At 30.4% G+C, this 21,545-nt stretch overlaps 1 protein-coding gene across 1 annotated transcript in view; it reads right to left on the reverse strand.

Moving 5' to 3' along the window:
• Positions 1-2,692: 2,692 nt before the first annotated feature.
• LOC113392937 (homeotic protein ultrabithorax) overlaps positions 2,693-21,545 on the reverse strand; it is a 118,581-nt gene continuing 99,728 nt past the window's right edge. Inside the window, exon 3 of the mRNA XM_026629568.2 lies at positions 2,693-3,784. The gene's annotated coding sequence lies outside the window, so the exon portion shown is untranslated. The remainder of the gene's footprint in view (positions 3,785-21,545) is intronic.

A 21,545-nucleotide genomic window follows, 5' to 3' on the forward strand; every position in this document is an offset into this window, starting at 1 on the left:
TGATTCCATTTTTACTTGTTCATAATCATTGGAGCGTTTTTACACATAAAGCACTGTAGATTTTATGATCTCGTTTCTTTAGAACTTATAGTATAATCTGCTTTGTCGGTAATTAATATGGAATTCAGTATGTTAATTCCAAATAATCATAGTATTTTTTTTCTAATACAAGAACAAGTCCTGTCAAACGCAAGACCATATTAATAACACGAAGCTAAAGCTAAGTTCAACACATGCGCACTGCGCAATGCGATCATCAAAAACTCAAAAATAATTAATAGTATGCTTTTTCTATTTTGTAAGGTGAGGTTGAAATAAATAAATAAACTAGTTACAGTAACAGAATTTTTATTTAATGCAGATCCATCTTGCACTGTAGCCGATATTGTACAAAAAATTATAATATCGCTTTTCATTCATAATATTAACGGTAATATATACATAATTGTATAATATTACACTTTCCACACAGTTACAATTGTAAAACACAAACATTTAAATCATTTTAACTAGAATCCCTCGAGTTTTAAGTATTTCTCTTCATTATTACTAATTAATATTAATCAATTATAATAGGTATATTACAATCAATTGGGCCTACCTATTTACGTATGATCGATGTTTTGTTAACAAAATTTACGTATTACATCCGTGAGCACGTTCCCATATAAAATAAATAAACATTTATATACGATTGTAAAATAATAAAATTATATTTGTATAAACATCGAAAAAAGTGTGTTACAAAACGAGTGAAAAAATTTTGAATTCCGATATTAATTTCATCTCAATGATAAAAAGCTTCATAAATAAGTTGCTTATAATATTTACAATATATTTAACAAAGTGTTACAATAAAACTTAGACGTGGATTCTTTCTTGATAAAATGAGAAATAAGTGACTCTTAATCTAAATATTTGTTTCTTACGTTTATAATAAGTGAAACGTATGTTTGAAAGAAACAAAACAATATTGAAAATTAATTGCAAAGTTATCAAACCAATTACATGTAGGAATAATCAAAGGAACTTTTCGAGGTAATTTAATAATAAAAATAAGGATATTTTATCTCCAGACCCTCATACAGTCGAAGAAAGTCTCAAGAAAAATCACACACGAATCTCACTTAATTTTGCTGTGTTTAATCCTAAAATCCTGTGATAATCCCGTCCGCATATATCTTAGCCGGATCAAAATCGATTTATGTCACTTCCATAAAGATAGTATTATTGTCTATGTTGAAATTAAAAATACATTCATATGTATAAGTATCTTTGACGATTTTTATACGTATAAGTTTATTTGACAGTATGATTTAGTTTAATACAAACCATAATTGAATGTATGTGTTATATATTTACATTTTAAATAATTAATTTGTAATTCGAAATTATATCAGGAAATATACACATACAAAATTATCACCTAACTAAATACCATTATTTTTTAAATTATTGTAATTAAAAAGCTTGTTTTTTTTTTTTTAAATTGATCACGTTACATACTAATATGTGATTATTGTACAAATATAATTTAAGTATTATCATTTTTAGATATTTCATCATAATTTACATTTCATCAAACGTTAAGTTCGCCATGTGTCAAAACTGCGATTGGCGACAATGTTTACTTAAAAAAAATATTCTCAATTATTTTATTAACAAACACATTACCGGTTGAATCGAAATTATAAGGATTTAAAAGGGTCCAAAGATAAAATATAAATTATAGAAAATAAAAAATATAGGTACATATTAGCTAAGAATACACTGAAATTGCATTTGGCACTTCATCGTTGGATAACTTAATAAAAGTATCGAAAGAATCACGACCAAATTTTTCACGATCACTAAATTTAAGAAGACAAATTACGTATATGTTTATAGGAATCCAAAAATATTACCACTACTGTATCTTAAAATAAATTATATTACTCCTTAATTTTAATAGCTATTCGTATACTGGGCACAACTAGTTTTGATTCTTGTCATTTTTTAAGTGACTATAGGTAAGCTAAGAATAAGTTAAGCTATCGACTAAAATGGAATATTTTCATACTAAAGCCTTTCACGTTACGTATATAGGTTCTAGGAGTGACGTCAACGTTATGGACATTCGTTTATCTGTAAAATATTTATAAAAGACATTATTACTTCGGATTGCTCTAAAAGAAAGCGTTTTATACAAATAAAGGATATAAAATGTTCGTTTATTTACCTCATATTTATACTATTCACTTTTCTGTTACATTATATTTTTACAATACAAACAGTTTTAAGACTATAATATTTGATAAATCATTTTAACGTCACGTCACGTCAGTACTTTGCAATCTTCCATATAGACACAATTTTAATTAATTTCTGAACGTATACAGACGTTGTACATCAGTTTTCAATATTAATTCATACTAAACTTATAATTATATACACAAGTAACATTGGGTAGCACGTTACTGTATCCAACGTTATCTAGGAGTCGCAGGTGAGATTAGACGGAGCCCTTTTTCAAAAAAGCCTTTAAGACCTTAGCAAAAATGTACATTCAATATAAGTTGCACAGATAACGTGGTACCAATATTAATATTTATTTTGCCCCCCACTATTTGGGTTAATATGGAACACTTTAGATCAGAAATGTGGCAAGTTACCGATAAACCCAATGTGTGTAGGTATTTGTACATTTTTCATATTTTTTTTTCCTTACACTAATTTTAATAAATCTTAAATAAAATTCTGTCCTGGACGCAAAATTACAAGCAGAGCTTTTTTTAATTCCAAATTGTACTTCAAGAAAGTTGTAAAATTAATTCGATAGGTGAGATTCGAGAACAGCATCTTATTCAAATATAGGCATAGAATAACTTAAGAGCTAAATTTGCATCGATCTAACTGCGCGTTTTGGCAGATAAACTGCGATTCCGAGTGAGCGATAGTGGGGCACAATTCGCACGTTAAATAAAAACACAATTCCATTTGAAGCTCGAGGCTGCGGCGCGGCGGCGTGTCCCGTGTACCTCAGCAGGCGTTCAAGATTTATACAGGGAGATGCGGAACAATATATCACGAGGCAGAACAACGCGGGAACTCAACCTATTCCTAGTGTGGAACAGCCACCGTCCCGATGGTACCGATAGTGGATCAGCCAGTCGATATCGACAATTTCGCCTTTCCATTCCCTCGATACACGTCTGCACACCGACGTCTCTATTTATAACAGTCGACCTAACGTTCACATTATTAGACGACTTCCCTAAAATATTGACAAAAGCTAATTAATATTAATAGAAACGTCTATTTAATAACAAGTCGAGATTAACATAACGTATGCATACATAACTCAAGCTAAGCGATAAATAAGCGGACATCGAAACGTGTATTTTTCATACGAGCTTCATATAATTTATAGTCGACGATGGTATCGCGACTGGTTCTTTTATTTGTGAAATAGTGATGCGCGGAGTGTGCTCGGTAAGCGTTACTAACGGGAAATTTTGACGATAAATCTTCGGCAGTCGATTGCCTAAGCGTTCGTGTGGGCTGGCACAAAAATTTATTCGACAGTCGAGTTTGATATCTTGATCTCTCGACGTCAAACCGAGTCGGGCGAGTGGAGTAAATCAAGCGGCAATACGACAATCCATACAGAGCACATTTTATTGCATACAAAATGGGAGATCTGGAATGCTATGACATATCACGGAGCGCGCTGACATTCACTCGCGTTGAGCCCTAACATCTACCGCCACCTACCAAGCGACAACGCATTACACGCGACGACCACCTGAAACAAAAGGAAAGCGAAATTAATAAAATGCCAATTAAAAAACAAAATTAAAACGCATCGATGTATATTATTTGCGAAATAAATTTAATTTTAGTTAAAGCAGCTGTCGACGAATTGCATTCCGGTACACATAATGTATTAGAATGAAATTTAAAACACACGTGTCGAGTATTAAGTACCTACACTAATAATATATCTTAGGTATTCGTTGAAACTTTTCGTAAAGCCAAAAACAAAAGAACGATCGAATTAGGTATAAGTAAAGCGAGCCCAAGGCCGTCTAACCGAGTCAGTATTCGAACAGCTATATCAGTTATACTTCACTCTCACGAAATATTTTTAAAAGTTTAAGTTAATTTCTAGCGTAATGCGAATTTGATAAAAGGCCGTATCTCTGGCAGGCAGGCTCCGACGAGCCGGCTCTGAAATTAAGATGTAACATGATGCGAGAACGAGCAAGAGCTGCTAGATTTATTGCTATACCACTTTGCATATGCTGATTTACAAAGACTAAGGATATTGTATAGAGCTGAAACTAGTGAGACTCGTATCACTCCACTGTGTCATTTATATCGGCTTTTATAAAAGATTTCATTAAATTTGCGTTCATTAGATCGAGATGTTACATAGGTATTATTATTTTTTTGACTCTTTATTAAAACGTTACATAAGTGTTAGATAATATCGACGTATCAAATATATATTTTTTATTTAACTTTTGAATAAAATTATAAATTTCATTAAGATGTTTTTCTCTTAATTTTGATATAGATGGGTATTTATTATTTGATTTAGTGATATTAACTTATATAGTGCAATATTATTTATTTTTTGATAATAAATTTTATTTTCAGCTCTTTAGAGTTCCCTCGATGCTGATGTTGCCCGTTCGCGAAGGCGCGCGAGCGGGACGGCTGTCTCGCCGTCCGCAGTCAGCAAAAAGATATAACAGTCGTAGCACTGTATAACTCAACCGAGCTTTAACTACAGATTAAATATCATCGAATTTAAATTTTATAACAAACTAGCCATGCCCCGATTTTCGCCGATAGTCCTATACGATATTACGTACAGTTTTTATTACCTACAAATTAAGACTAAGCTTAATTTAGTCTCTCTAAATATACTTATGTATATATTTTTTATCATATACAAAAACAAAATTACAGCACCAGTTTCTAGGTAAGCATAATAAACAAGCGGGATGAAATGATTTGATGTAATTTTAGAATATAAGTATCTACCAAGGTACTTAACAATTTTCTTTATTTTTCATCTGCTGGAATGTTTCATCGACCCCTACATAAAATTCTATTTTTATACCTATTTTACTATAACCTGGAATTTACTTAATTGAGTTCGGCAACTATATTACAAATTAAAGAAAATTCAAAATTCAACTTATTAATTCTTTGTTTCCGATCAAACGGAGCACGTACTTGAGTATTGTCTTCGTAAAATCACGCAATAAAAGCTAAAAAGATAAACGAACTACTTTAAAGAAGTCAAAACGGTACAAGACGGCTTAACTTCCTTCCTACGGGAAGTGATAAAGAAGGAGGACGCCAACCGAATAATTGATACGATAATTGTATTAGTATTACAGACAACGGCGTTACCTAAGTCGTAGTCTCTGGTTATACCTTAATTTATTTATTTCATACGAATTTATAAACATAATTCTGTACCCATTTAGTATCCTTCAATGATGAATATGGAACGTAGTTAAGTAGCTTGATCTGTTAGACATAATTTTAACAACACTATAACATGATCTGTGTCTGAAGTTTTTGTAAATGTCAATCAATACAAAAAAACATTTACTAAAAGTTATATTACTGATTTGTATTATAATTTGAATATATTGAAAAACTAAAAAACCTTTGAATTTGCAGCAAATTTCTCGAATAGGTTGTATTGGCTATGAAATAGTGACTAACATAACATTACATTTTCTCGCTCATATTAATATTAACAAGTAATTAAAATATTTTAATGTACAATTGTATTTCAAGAAAATATAGCAACACAAAGCATATTTTCGTGTGTTTAATATAGAGAGTGTTTAATGACCTAAGTTAGATAAACATCCTGAATTGAATTCTATTTTCAGGCACTGACCAGTACAAGTAAGAACAATGGAAGAAGAGCGGCAAGCGCTCCGTCAAGTGCGAGGGCCCATAAATCCAACAGGACGCGCAATTTGTTGAATTACAGCATGCGCCAGGCAGCCACCGGGCCGACGCGAAATTAGCTCCCACAGAGATAAATTGACGGCGGCCCGCTAAATAAATTATTTGGGAAAACCGAGAAAAAACGGGCGTCTTCCCTTGATAAGGGTTGCACGCATTCTACCGTGGAAATAATGAATATCGACCGCCTTGTTGCGAAACATTATGAAGCTACTTATTTAGTAACCTAAAATTGCGATGATACCGCAATCAAATGCCATTCATCCCCATTAATAATTCTGATTGAGTTAAGATAAATTTCACGGACTCGAGGTTTCGTATTGACTGCATCGCAATCACTCAATTCGTTTTATCTAAACTGCAATCTGAATTATAAGATACAAAACATTAGCATCGTTCTTGAATCATTAAATTCCATACCGGCTTCTGGAATTTAATCGCTAAATTATCACTTGACGGCATTTTATCGCGCCCAAATATATCTGATGGTTGCAAAAAATTATAATTTGGAAACACTTTCTTAATGATACATTTGATTTTTTTTTATTAAAGGAAATTTTGCATAGGCACGATGGGAGAAATATTTTGAATTTGAGTTTAAACATTTCGACGACGAAAAAGTTTTTGATGACTATTGAAATATTACGAAGAAATCATACATTATAAATTTAATGTACAGATTCGCTGATTGATGATATATGTGTAAAGCTCTTTAAAGTGCACTCTAGCACGTTTGTGCATTGGTAGACAAAAAGGGTTGGCACACCCTTTCTTTCAGCGGGAATTAATCTTCGTTGTATATTCGAGATTTAGCCGGCAATAAGAAAGACACATAGGTGGGCTTACCGAGGGGCGCGAACGGCAAATTGTCTCAGATTCAGTCTCCCCACCCTGGAGGATTTTATTACATTCGTTAACGCATATTAGATTAATGTGTAAACACTTTAAATTTGTATGCAAATTGTACGAAGATTAAGCACAAGCAATGCCAATTAAAAAAAAAGGAAACGCATAATAATCAAGCTACTTATATGTACTTCAATAAATACAAAACGCAACAAGTGAAATGGCCAATGTACAGTACAATGGCCATAGTAAAGTACAGTAAGGTTAATATCTAACTGGATAAGGTATTTTATATTTTAAAATGTTCGAACATATGACAGAATGACATCGCAAAAATGCAGTTTTCCTTACAATGTTTTCCATTACCCCTGAAGTACAAGATTATAAATGAACACAAATGCAAATGCGTTCTTCAGTTATAATTGTCGTGACTTCTGGGCCATTTCGTTTTACTAATTAAAAGTAAAATAATTATCATAATAACCGATTTAAATACAATTTTTTTTTCTTTCATTTAAATAAAATTATTAATGATTTATTCATCAAACTATATTAACTAGTTTGACAGAATTTGATTTCGCGTTTCTTTTAGGGTACCATATTTGAAATGACTTGGGCGAGTAGATCCCACCCCTACCTGGGCTATCAATTCATCCCCACCGACATGAATGCGGGCTGTGTGACGTGCGCCCGACGCCATTTCTATTTCTAAACGAAACAGACATATTATTTGGTTTATGATTAATAATTACTTTATAATTACAAATGTTTTAGAAATTTGTAGGTAATTATACAACATGCTAAATATATTCAATAATTAGGTACCTATTTTTTATATATTATAATAAGTAATTATATTATAAGGTTAGTGATAATTATAATGGAAAATACATAACAGCCGTGTTGTTTACCTATAATGTTATATTTATGGTTATTTTTTTCACAGTACGATATTTTTTATTTGAATCTTTTATTTAATTTCGTATCATACAAAAACTAAATTTCAAAAATCTTATAACAAGAGAAACCCAAAAAAATGAACTTAAAAAGAGTTGAAAACAGATTTTCGTGCTGAATTCCGATGCACCCCCTGTCGAGACATTAATCAGGATTTTGGACGGGCGAAGCTAAAATTTTGAACGCTTTAAGCCGAGCGTAAATTTCATATAACATGACACTACGGAAAAAATGACACTACGTTATCTAATTCAAACATTTGAACGTGTAATAACATAAACACGAGAAATATCAAAAGTTTTGGACTATTGTTAAAATTAATTGTGCATTTAGTTCAAGAAATAAAATCCTTTAAAAACAAATACTTATTAAGTTAACAGATATACAAATTTTAAATAATTATTAAAATTAATTTTAGAAAATTTGTTTATAATTATTGTTGAATTTATATATATGTAAACGCCTACTGTCATTTCATTGGTGCAAAGGAGTAAAAACTTTTTCGTCGGTATATAAATCTCGACCAGGTGGTACATGTATTATTGATATATATTTTTAATGACGATTCAAATGAATTTGTAAGTACCTACTTGAATAAAGTATACCCATTATGATTTTAATACAATTCCAGATACTTGTTGAAAAATACTTTACTTTAAGATTAGATTTATACTTTAACGTATAAAGTATAAATCTAATCTTAATAAGACTGGTAATAAAACAATTATCGAATTTTTTTAAAAAGCACTTAGAAAGTTTAATTTGTCCCGTTGTAAACATTCACACTAGAGATTAATTTTATTTTTAGAGTCAGCTAATGCGACCGACGGACGGACTAATCTTTCTTTTTTCTTGCTATTTATTTCCGTAACACTTTGTTATGTGTCACCATTAGGCCGAATATGTGAGGGTTGCGATGTAACTATTTTAGGTACGTACATTAGGTTAACGATTACGCGGTTTCAGTTAAATTGTTTTAGTTTATTAATTATTTCAATGTTGATTCATGTAGTTCATAACATAAGTACACATATAGATATTAATTACAAAGCAATGTTTTCTCGTAAAGATATAAGTAAAAGGTTAAAAAAAAGGATTTCATAATATTGCAAGATCAAGTTAACCTGGATTCAGTTGCCACCTTTAGTAGTAAGTCAAACATTGTAATTATTGTCCAAATTAAATGATATCTTAGAATATTGTTAGGTTGACAAGACAATAATGACTTTTTGAATAAACAAGCACGCTTTGTTGCAGCATTTTTAATAATTTTTTAAAACGTGAACTACACTTTATCATTTTTAATATTAAAATAATTTTATTAAGCTTGCTTGTCCTACACTATACATCAACATTCACGAACATAACTCACTTACTTAATTTAAAATCCAACTAAGAATAATAAAAAAAAATTATTTTGTTGCCAAATATTGAAACGAGAAAAACTATTTAATCCGAAAACTTTTGTAGGTTGGAACGGAAAAATAAATCAGCGAGTCGTCGTCGATGCCAAGGAAATAAGACGATATTCTGCTGGCAACATTGCAGTTTATTCTACGTATACATAATCTGTCATACCTACTGCAAGTGATGCCGTCACGGACTGAGGGCGCTATTAATTATGAATAATCCGTCCGTGATAAATATCTTAGCTTATCTGTACGGTAACAAGCGGTAAGTGTTGTCGCACAGAAGCTATTTCGCGAGAAGCGTTTTTCATATTAAACATGATCGCTGACTCTTAAAAAAAAATTGTTTCTTTCATTAAACTCTTACATCTATTTTAGTAATACAGTAACATAATTAGATACCTATATATACCTGTTTATAAATTGATAATTTTCGAAAAAATAATAATTATATTATACGAGTCAAAGGTTATTTTAACACGCTGTTATTAAGGTAATTTAAGTTGTTGTTTTAGAGTACCTAGTTTATTTTCACAACCACGTGTTGCAATATCTTATATGTGTCAATATTATAATTTCATATAAGAGCTTCTAAAAGAAATGTATTTATAATTAAGTACTGGTGATATATTAAATACCTAGTAAACAATGTACTCCTCAAGTAAGGTTTATACAGTAGGAGATAAAATGTGATACTTCATCAGCATCTCCGTCGCTACAAGCGTCTTGTTATAAATAATATTTTCGTTTAGCAGCAAAATTACAATCTTTCATTCGTTAACAAACAAGAGAGAAAATATAACAGTATCACGGAGAGAAGATTACTCCTGGGGTGTGATCTTTATTACTTAGAATCACGTGATCTCACAATAAACTATTTCTCATCACTGTTATATAGTAAGGCGCTGTATTCACACTTTATATTTTTTCCCTCCATTCCTTAGAAAAATAACAATCGTGGCCATACATCAACTTCTCCTGGCTCGTTACCGAAATCACGTTTATCATAGATCACATTTGTCTAAGGTTTTATTCATCTAAGTTAATAGAAGTAACTCCAATTGAGATACATTGAAATTGAAACCCTTTGGTAAACTGTATAAAGGACAAACTTCAACAATACATATATGGTTCACAGGCAAGATTTGTAAGAAAAGCGATATAGAATAGTCGCGAGCCACACACGACGAATTACGAGCGAACCCGGGCTGCGGGGGTTGAGTTATTTGACTCTGGTATATAATATTAATGATATATTATCTGTAATGATAATCTTAGTTAGATTTCTCATTAGATTTGGGAAATTATTCATCGTCAAACACTAATTATAAAAAAATATGCATTAAAACTTCTGTCCAAATAATGCTTGTCAACGGAATGTTGCAAGATGGCGCCGTCCCGAGACGCGATTTGTCAAAACGAAAACAAACAGCACAGAAATAGTTTGAGTTGACAAATATATAGCGTATCGCGCTCCGGCCACTCGCGATTTCAGAAGTTTATATGAATTTATACAATAATAATATGAAAAATAAAACTGATATATTACTTCCATAAAGCAAAACCAGTACATACTTTGTGTAGTAACGCCGCCGTAATTACACTTCTTACGCATTTTCATAACGTAGACTCGAAAGAAACAGATTTAGCACTTTTTTTTAAAGAATCTGTAAAAAGGTGTTATATGTTTTTCAACAAGAAATACATCACAGAAAAGAGATAAATATTAAAAAGCTACTTACATTAGAGTCGAAACACGTAACTAGTTTCTGTAGATATTTGTCTAAGCAGAAGCTACTGGGAGCGGAGGAGAGATTTAGGGCGCTCACAACGGTGCGTTTAAGGCAAGTTCTAATTATATATTTTTAATACTAAATAATGTAAATATCGCATTAAAATTTGAACTCATAAAATGTCACCTCTGTATATGAAAGTATTCAATTTTAGTATTGTATTTGACACAAAAAGGATTTACTTCTGTCACGTGGTCAGAAACATGAGATATATGAGACGTTTCTTTATGCAACGTTAGAGTAAAACATTTCTGACTCGTAAATTGCAAGCGCTATTCGTCAGGAGAAACGTTCCGTTTATAGAAAATAGATTAGAAATATAATCGGTTAAGACGATGTGTCTTAAATTGTTTCAGAGTTGCGTGTGGCAAGTATGCGCGCGACTTAGAGAGGGTCGTTGAAGTTAGGCGGGACAAGAGCGCAACAAGAATAATACAAAATGTTTTTCATTTTCTTTATGTCACCCCCGGCAGTCGTAAAGGCATTAAGCGTGACCAAACTTTTGTTTGATACCAGCAATGTGAGTATGAGCGAGATGATACCTACGTTGCACTCGAAAACTTAAAACAAAGATTTTTTAAATAACAAGGTTACATGCATCTGTTTCCTTTAAATTTTACCAAATTATTAAAAATATACACAAAATAGTCTGCAATTAAACTATTAATGTGCAAAAAAAAATCAAACGCATAATTTAATCTATGAAATTTAATGAACAGTTATAAGTATTTATATGTCTAGACTGTCAAAGCTGAGAACGCCTCGAAAAATATAGTGTCCAACTGTAAGCCGCTAAGTAAACTCACACTGGTAAAGTTGTATGACGTTTGGCAAGTGCCAGGCGTAGCTTTCACGCACACAAGAATAATTAGGTTGGCCCATTTGTTTTATTTTGTATTGCGACACACTCGTATCTAGTTAAATAAATAATGGTACCTAATCCATAATATATAGTAAGAATTATTTTATATAATATTAATTTAGCCGAGATGATTTTAGTATGTAGATTTCGCAGTCTCGTAGGTAACGTTAATAATCCGCTTGTAGATATTTCATTATTTATTATACAATATAAAAGTAAATTTCTATTAACACGACGATAAAAATAATCAATATTAAAATTAAACTACTACATACATAGAAGAGATAAATAAGTTATACTAATTATTTATTGTTAGTTACCTAATCGAAATGTACTAATTAAATATATTTTTAAGTTTATTTCTTTTCGATTGCAAGCACGTAACAAATGTATAGGAACGTTCACATTTTTATCACGAGTTCCGATCCCTCAGATAGGGGGAAGAAACATGGATATTGAAGAATTAACTCGATTCTGGCGAGATAAGGCTAGAAAGATAAATCTTATTATCTAGTATATATATGTACTATTAAAGTATGTACATACCTTTATATTATGTCGCTTAAATATACCAACCTATATTCTTTATTTAAATATTAGCAATCATCAATAAAAGAAAAGAAATAAATTATATATTGCCAGTCTGTTTTGTGAAAATAGTGTCTTTAAAAAGTTTTTCATTCGCCATTGCAAATTTAATTACAAATAATTAAACGTTTTATATTTGTTAACAATTATGTAAAGAGAATATTTTAAATTTTCTATTCAAAATGAAACTATGAAAAAAATGTTGTTAACATACAAATTCAAATTTCGAATCGACGAAATAAAATACATTAAACAATTTGCAAAATAACGTTCCATTTTTAAATTAAATAAAACCATGTTATAGACTAAACGTTCGTAAATCGTAAGTGGAAATGTACTCGCATGTTTATAATAAGATTATATTTTTAATTAATAAATAGATGAAGGTTCGATAAATGGAGCCAAGCGTTATCTCTTCTGTTATAAATACGATATACGTTAAATAATTAGGTGTTTTATTTATTGCCCTTATATTAACTCATTAAAACTGACAATATCTAATTAGAGGTGGTTTGAGTAAATAGACATCATTAAGAACTTTTTCAATGATGTATATCGCTTGAGGGGTTTAGATAATAAATTCATTAAGTAGGAAGTTGCCTATGCAGTGGTATTTCGATGTAAATTAAACTATGTATTATTAAGGGAAATTGAATTCGTAGTGTTATTTTTATAGCATGTTTGATATTTATCTTGAATATTTTACTGTTTTGGGCGGATTTTTAAAACGTTATGTATAAAGTTATTTTATTTCAAAGATATGAGGTTAGTTTAAATTCTTCAACCGTCACGGTTCCTTGGCTATTAAAATTACTTATTTATTTATTTTGGTATAGGTACACGGACGCCTTGGTGCCATTGGTAGATGTATTTTTTTGAAGTTATTGAAAAGACATTGGTAAAAAATAACATAATATCTATTTCAATACAAATTCTTGTTATACTTTGAGAATATTAATGCACTAAAATAATCTATGCTTATAAATCTTTGAGAGCCAGTGTCTGGATAATAGCTTAAGTAGATTGTCATTAAAAAGGAATGAATGAACGCTAAAACATAATATAATATTTAAATTCAAAAATAAATATTGAAATAATTATTTATCAATCTTTATATCAACATTAATATGACACGACACGTATGAATTGAATAAATCCTGTTTCGTAATGGAATTCCAAAATTGAACTTTTCTTAATAAAACGAATAAAAGGTTTGATCTTTTAAGTATTAAGATAAAAGTGATTACGGGTAACAAGAGTAATTACTTTGTTAGACGAGAAAGACGCCCGCCGAATTAACGCCTACTACTAACCCCAGTAGACATGGATTCCATAGAATAGCGTGGTTGGTGAAAATTTTGAAAATATTTTTTATTACTCACTTGATAATCGGATCTAATACATTTTAATGTCAAGTAAAGTTTAATATAAGAGAGTTTATGACAAACTTTTTATATAAAACGCAAGAAGGTTTTACTTCTGTCACATCTATTGAGCGTTATATATATTATTTTGTTCAGGGCGGTTTTTTTTGGTCAGTAACAGACAATTTTACAAAAAAGTACTTACATATCTTTTACATTCATACTTAAATACAAATGTTCACAAAAACTTTGATATTAATACACAGTTTTATTACTATAGTTTTAGAAACGAAAACGTTGCACAGGAAAAATAATAACATCAATTACCAGACGGTACACTATCGCAATGAACTAGAGACTGAGACCCGGGGCTACCTGTGGCTCGTCGTGATAGCCCCGTAATAATATTTTATGGTCATTACCTTTGTAAACACGGCTAAAACGTTTCACCGGCTAAAAAACGACAATTGCATTAAACAGGACGACGATTTAAAAAAAGAACAAGAGATCTATTGACAAACCGACAATTAATTTTTTTTTAAATTAGCCGTCCCTTTTTTAAAATTCGTCACGTTTCTCACAATTGCCATATAACGTAAAGTACGCTTTGTTTCATTTTTGAAGGAGACTTGAGTTTAGAGAATGCATTTTATTTTTTAAAGAGAAAGCATAGCTCGGTGAAGTATCGTTCTAGGAAGTCGCCGACGGGATGGGGATGTGCCAAAAAGAGATAAAGTAGTTTTATTGATCTATACGGACGTTCGGGCGGCGCGAGTGTGAGTTGAATGAAACGAAGATAACTTGCCGCCCCAACATCATCCATCCCCGTCAGATGTTAGAACGTTCGTATAGCCCCATCCCGCTCGGGCCACGTGACCTAAGCAGGGTGTAACTCACCCTACAACGGCCATAACTTACTCATAGCGATAGGCGGTACTGTCGCGAAAAACATGTCCACTTTATTTTTATTTTAAAGCGGTTTTCTACTTTTCTCTATACGCTGATAAACTGGTTTATTGTGTCATTTATTTTCTTATTTTATTACCAATATAGTGACTATTATATTTTACGTTATACTCCTCATCTTCCCCGAGACTATCATTTAAATATAGAACAGTTTAGTCTTATTTATTGCACAGATAATACATAATATTTAAAAATACCAGTGTGTATAAATATTTAAACGCTCAGTTTTTTTATTCAAATTTAGAAGAAAAAAAAATTAATCCTAAATTAATATTGTTACCATACCGGGAAATATCTTTTTATTTGGCGCTGTTCATACCAAATGTGCATCTCATAAATTACGCCGCTCCTTCATTATACCTTTCTCTTTCTCGCATTCGTCTTGTTCCTGCGCTTTATTAACAGGGTCAATCCACTGGGGCCTATACGTGCTTGATAAAAAATAAATTAGAAATTTGTTATTGTTATGATGATTATGAATGTATTTTGAGTTTATAATAACATTTTGTTTATAACAAAACTTTCTGTTGTTTACAAAACCAGTTCTTACTGGTTTGCTTATCTTGGCTCGAGTCAAGGTTTACTATTTTTTTTTAATTATTATTAGCATGCTGATCCTATTTTAACATATAATAAAGATAATTAGAATCTATCGAGATTTTTGAATCATATTAAGTATCTTACAAACACTGAAACACAAAATGTTTATATTAGAATTTTATGCGAAGTTTAAAATTAAAATTTGTTAAAAGCAAGGGACAACTACATTTAAAATATGTATTTTGTGTGTATGTATACATATTGTATTATTAATACAGACCATTAAATTTTCTCCTGCAAATAAATTTTATTTTATTTCAAAAGTAAGATTTAGAGCTAACCCACGACGTTGATCTTTTGTTGTCGACTCGAAGTCATGATTATTCATAATATATATATATATATTGAATAAAGTTTATAAAATAATTTGTTCAAACAATGAAACAGTATCTTTAATATAACGTAAGAATTCGAAATCAAATCATATGCATTAAAGTTTCATTGATTTATAAAAGGTTAAGTTATTTTCCACAGAGCGATATATTTTTTATTTATTTAGATACCCGTAATAAATAACGAAAAGAAAACAAACGAGTAGTTCAAAACGAGCATATCATAATAATTGTATCTGTTTACAAAATTAATTTCAAGTGGCACTAAAACCGAGCCGCAATCACGACCGAGGTGTTAACCGATCGTAAACGTCAACTTAACGATCACGATAATCGTAAACGTCTCGTAAAACAAATAATTAGCGCTGTAAACTTCTGTTCGGATAAGTCGGTTGCAACGAGAAAAAAATATACGCATATTAATATGTGATTATTCTAGAAATAATTTTAAATAAAATATGTTATACTTTTTTTTTTTCAATTTAATCGCCTGATTCAAATGTAATAATAACAGAACAGCTGCTTAGGAAGTTTAAGCTTTTTTGCTGATTTTATAAACTATGAATGAATAAATTATTTTTTAAATTTATTTTTATATTATTCTAATTTATACACGGATTTTTGTGATAGGTATTTTATAATATATTCAATATTATAAAATAAATATTATTTCTAAGGGAAAAACTATAAAATATGAATTTGTGAATATTGGATCTACGTACGCTATAATTGAGAGATTAGGTAGTATATAATTATTAATTTTATTGTCATTATAATATTATGTATTGGTTACCTTTAATGCAAAAATTATTAATAACATGTTCATACTTAGGTACGTTTAAAGAAAAAAATTGCCTGGGTACGATGTTTTACCGTTTAGTGTAAAAAGCATTTTAGTCTCTCTGTTACCATAGGATGTTTATTTTGATAATTAACTTTCATAGTTCAGTTAGGAAATAGCAATAATACCTATTAAGAAAAATGATTAAGTGAAAATGATTGATGTTCTCAAATAAGATAAATATATAAGAATATTTGTACTTTTAAATTTACTATTTCTTTCTATTTTGTACTTGCCTCCTAAAATGTTCTTACATTATATAATATAAGCATCAAATTAAGGTGTTTTTTTTTTCAAATTACTTTGGCTTGAGGATCAATCAGCTAATATGGCAATGAACGCCATCTATTATCGAATAGTAATAAATCGATTTAGTATCGAGCCAGTATTCATTATTTTGTTCGAATTTGTTCCTTTTTCGTTTAAGATATAAATTTTAAAAATATCTAGATACACTAATAAGACATTAGAAGCCTTAAGTTTATTTTAAATGTTTTATTTTCATTCCACGTAAAAAAAAACAAGCAACAAATTATTTGGTGGCTTCATTTGTAATAAACAAAAATAAATGTTAATAATATAAACTACTGACAATTAAGCTAAAATGACTTAAAAGCTTTAGACTTGTTAGACAATATATCAAGTTAATCTAACATAGATGTAAAAAACTGACGTGGATTATTGTAGTAAAATATTTAAGTGCTACTTATAAAGTGACAACTCTTGACAACTCTTCGCCCATTTGAATCAAACTTTATAGCCTCATAAAACATCGCTTGTGGTAATAAAGTGATTTATCCCATAAAGTAACAGCTGATAGCCGTGATTACACACAATACGAGAGACTCATAATTTTACAACCAATTTACAAACAATAAAAGTCGGTCTCCTGTCTTATACGCCCATTCACCCTCCGATATCTCCATATTCGAGCCCAAAGTCGCAGCTCGTAAGTTTTATGAGTATTCCAATAAAACCATAACTTGTCGAGAGGCGATCGTGAACTACCTCTTGACAACTATAGATGGCGCACATCTCACAAGCGAAGCCTAGCGCCATCTGTGAGTGAATCACTGAAGCTTTTTATGAGTCATTTGAGGTCGTCACATCGTAAAATAAATGTTTTATGAACTCGGATGATGCCGCTAGAATAGCTTTCCGTAATCGGTACCTGTATGTCGTTATATGAATTTTATAATAGTATTCGGATATTAAATAGTCTACTACACAATTTTGAGATAGCTAATTTTTTTATAATTAATAATCTTAAGTATATAAATAACAAATACTTATACAATACTTGGATAATATTGCACCAACTTGGCATTAATAATTTGAATAAAAATTTAAGACGTCTTGGGCCATACAAATACAGGTAAAGAAATCCGTATTAAATAAAGGAAATTCGGATGTGTACAGTCGTATTATATGAAGTGGCTGGCAATATACGAACTGTAAATTGCACCATAAACATTCACTCGCCACCGCAGTACGCTTCCACCCGGCAAGCTTTCCCGCTTTTATTAGTACTCTCTTTCACCACAGACGTGGATGCGCTGTAGTCGATTGTCGACGATTTATGCGACATCTATCCGCGAGACGGCGAACTTCTTAGTGTATTGACCAAAATGACGAGCAGTTATCTTTAATAAATAATTTAAACGCGGTAAGTTTATCATACAATCAGCGATATATTAAATATTTAAATACATGAAAGTAATTACCTAAAGCATAAAATGATATCGAATATATAATTATTAAATATTCATACAAGAAAGTTCTTAGCACTACTACGATAGATGGCGTTACTAGTATTTGAAATTAAATTTGAGATTTATAATTTTGTATGATTAAACTATATTCATATTATTTATTTACGAAACATATTTTTATAGGTAATACATTCCATACATGATAATTACTTTTAGTCATAAGTGTATTATGAAAAAAAAACAAGTACCTAAGCACCTATTTGTGTCTACTAACACAGACTCTTATGTTATTTAAGTCGATATGGCAAACCTATAGAGGTAAATTGTATCATTTTTATTTATATTAATATAGCGATGTATATGTTAATGATTATTTAATTTAAAACATTAAATAGTCTTAAAACATTAATTCTAAAACGGATATATAATTATCTCAATCTAACTTCCAACTGGTATATTATCTTATATGAAACGCTATAAGACTACATGAAATATGTCCAACAATATTCCGAAACCCACCTAATTACATCCACAAAGCAGTTCTAATCCACTGAAACTGAACCCAAGCCTTTTACATAAATCCAATCTAAAAAGTTACCCGATATCTAGGGTAATTATAAAAGCTGGGGCGAGTGACAAATCCTCTAATAAAACAACAAGGAAATAATTCGGGCATAAATCGCCCTCTCGGTGTGAATAGAATAGCAATTATTTGGTTGAGTTGCTACTTACTCTTTCCGTATGAAACTACTACCGGTTCTCGCTTTTGGATATTTTAAATTTCTACCTGAATGTCATTATTATATTTAAAGCCATGCATAATTTGTCACTAATGAAAAACTGTTAAATAGATTTAGGTAAATTACCCAAATAGGTACTACTATATAGGCAATTTAAATAATTAAAAAAATAGTTAGGTATATCTTTGTTTGATAACCTGAAATGATTTACCTATTTAATTTACTTTATACCTATATTTTATTATACAGTATTCATAGAATTCTTGTAAATTTTTCACCGACTTTTATTTTCGAAATATATTTTTTTAGGTTCACATATAGGTAGGTGGGTACGTATTGTCATGCTTGTTTTAAGTAGGTATGTATACCAAAAATGTTTGCCATAAGAAACATTATAAGTATAATAATATTAAGTATCGTTTACAAAATATTTCAGATCGAGTTTCAAGTGACTTTCCTTGGGTGGGGTCTCATTAAACTGCCATTCTTATTGGACCTCCCTTACACTTCATATTCTATATTCTAATGAACCATGTGACGGGTCTTTATTATTGGCCATAGATCTGATGAAATCTTAATTATAGTAGCTTCCTCCTCTCAACTAGTGTGTTGATATCAAATCAATGTAGGTAAAACTGCTTTGTGTTTAGTAATTAAATTAAATCAAAAATATTTACGTCGTACAAAACCAGTTTATTTACAACATACATTTCCATGTTGTATGTTAATTTTAAATAAGTATTCGAATCGAAATTCAGTAGCGATTTAATTCAAAATACCTATGTTCTTATACAAAACGAAATTATCTAAATAGAATTTTCTCTAAAGTTAATCAAAAGAGATAAAATCCAATAGGCTTCTACTTTAATCTCGAACAATACCGCGAGACAGAGTTTGGAGCAATAAAGAATGATAAATAAAGATATACGCCGTATCTCTGAGAAGACGGATAGGGGTCGCTGAGGCCCCGAGAAAAAGTTGAAGGGTTAAACCCTCTCCGGTTATTTACTAGACGGTCCCCGAAGCTACGGTTTGATAGAGTTTTTAGTTATCTCAATTTTAGGGTAGAATTTTAATAAAAATAGCTTAAATTCCCTACATGTGTACTAGAGGTATCAATAACACGTACCTACCTAAATACCTATAATAAGGTATTGTAAGTCTGTTTTTAATTTTTCCTTCAGATTTCGTTACCTTTGTTATATTCAATATTATCTACTTACCTAGCAAAGGTTAAATATCATCAATAAATAAATATTCTTATATAACTCGTTTCAACTTTATCAATAAAGAATAGTTAAGTTCAAATAATTTTACTTTTGTAGGTAAATGAGATCAAAATATAATTTAAAATTATTTACAACTAAAGCAACAAAACTAATTTATTTATACAACTACAATTTTTTTATTACAATTTATAAAATTATACAAAATAGATGCAAAATAAATTATAGCTATGAATGAAATATCGAATACGTTTATTATATTATAAAATACATAATATTTTATCTTTTTTATTTTTATTTATAAATTAAATATTTGTAAACTTTACACGAACATGTCAGTACTTGTATCTATTGGTACTAAATCATCGTTGAATCCATATAAAGACAATACATTTGTTATTATACCGCCGTTGCGATCCGACAAATTCTCAGAAATAAATAAAAATGTATCGCGATACATTTGAAGGAGGTCAGTTTTTTGCCGCCATAACTCTATATTTCGAATTAATTAAATAATCTGAAGTGTTTAGAAAATGCAATACCCATTCAAGCCCATACGTGCTTAGGATAGTAAATAGTTGAGTATAATAAATCAGCGGGGACGCATGCGCACTGCGCTACGCACTCAATTAACAACTGCGATTTCAATTAAAACGCCTCCGACAATTTATATCTTTTCTAATTTATTCACTTTTGCTTGGAAGCCCTCGATTGGTTACAGACCATTGGCCATGCCTCGTGCCTCGTGTGTGAAGATGTTTTTGCAATATTTACATATAAATGTTAGGATTATCCCTTGAAGAAACTTACGATAATTACAACTTCGATCTCAGCTGATGTAATGAAAGTTGTATATTGACGTAATAAAATTTGATCGTGTCGAATAAAGGCGTTCATACAATGTTACTACGAACTGTAGCCTCATATTTAACGATAACACGAAACGAAACTGAAACTCTTAAAAATATACATATAAAAGTGTTCTACTTTTAAAAACTTTTAAAATCGAAGATCGGAGAAAAAATTATCAATCAAAGGAAACCTTAAGTACCCAATTATTCCTTACGAAAATAAATATGACTATACTCGTCTTATGAAAACATTAAATAAAATTTAGCCGCATCATTTATTTGAATAATAATTATAGATATATAGATACTTGCTCACGTAATAAATTGAGTTATAATTAATAAACTGAATATTTTTTTTACCATAGCAAGAAATACATATACCTACCTACCTACCTAATTTTTTTGTACTTGTAGCTATAAGAGAAAGTAGCGAGCGTGCCATCACCATAAACTACTTAAACTGCACCTGTATTTTATAG

Source organism: Vanessa tameamea, chromosome 12 (assembly GCF_037043105.1).
Source record: "Vanessa tameamea isolate UH-Manoa-2023 chromosome 12, ilVanTame1 primary haplotype, whole genome shotgun sequence".
NCBI lineage: Eukaryota > Metazoa > Arthropoda > Insecta > Lepidoptera > Nymphalidae > Vanessa > Vanessa tameamea.